Source organism: Mastomys coucha, unplaced genomic scaffold (genome assembly GCF_008632895.1).
Source record: "Mastomys coucha isolate ucsf_1 unplaced genomic scaffold, UCSF_Mcou_1 pScaffold21, whole genome shotgun sequence".
In the NCBI taxonomy this organism is placed as follows: Eukaryota; Metazoa; Chordata; class Mammalia; order Rodentia; family Muridae; genus Mastomys; species Mastomys coucha.
Window position 1 is genome coordinate 143,566,273 of NW_022196904.1, and position 689 is coordinate 143,566,961.

The 689-nt window shown below is 35.0% G+C and overlaps 1 pseudogene; it reads right to left on the bottom strand.

Moving 5' to 3' along the window:
* LOC116101415 overlaps positions 1–689 on the bottom strand; it is a 14,632-nt pseudogene that overhangs the window by 13,550 nt on the left and 393 nt on the right.

Sequence of the window (689 nt, forward strand, 5' to 3'; positions counted from 1 at the left end):
GCTCAGGATCTTTGAGGGATACTTAGTAGGCTCTTGATTATACCTATATTTTTCTTTAATTTTAGAGACTTGTATTTTGCACACACTCTTCTAATTTTTAGAAAATTAAGAATTCAGTAACTTACTACAGAAAATTCATATGTGTACTGCCATAAGTTATAGAGCCTATATTTGAAATATCAGTAGCAATTTCATAATAGTATGCCATTGCCTATGTTAACCAAGAATAAATTGCCATGATGTAAGAGAGGAAGTTAGAGTACCATAGTATCAGATTCTACTATTGACCATTTATAATTTAAATTTGAAATCTCATATGCACTGTGATTTCAGGACTCAAATAATCACACAACAGTAAAAGAACAAAACATTTCCTTCCTCTTTACTGAAGGCTTAGTCCACATCTTTTTCACTTACCCAGTTGCTAGTGGAGACAAGAATAAGACCTCAAAATTCATACATGATTAGCATTGAATTGCCTTAGAAACACTTTAACTGTCAGAAGTAGGTTTTTCCCAGGAGGCACAGCCAAGTCAATGTTAATTTATTCATTCTAACAGGAGGTTTTTTGCTCAGAAACAAAGAACATCCTTAGTCTCCACCAGGTCTTTATTCTGCTGAACTGGGCCATTCGTGAGGCAAGAGTTCTGAACCTAGGAATGCTTACAGCCTTCTATAAGGACAGGACC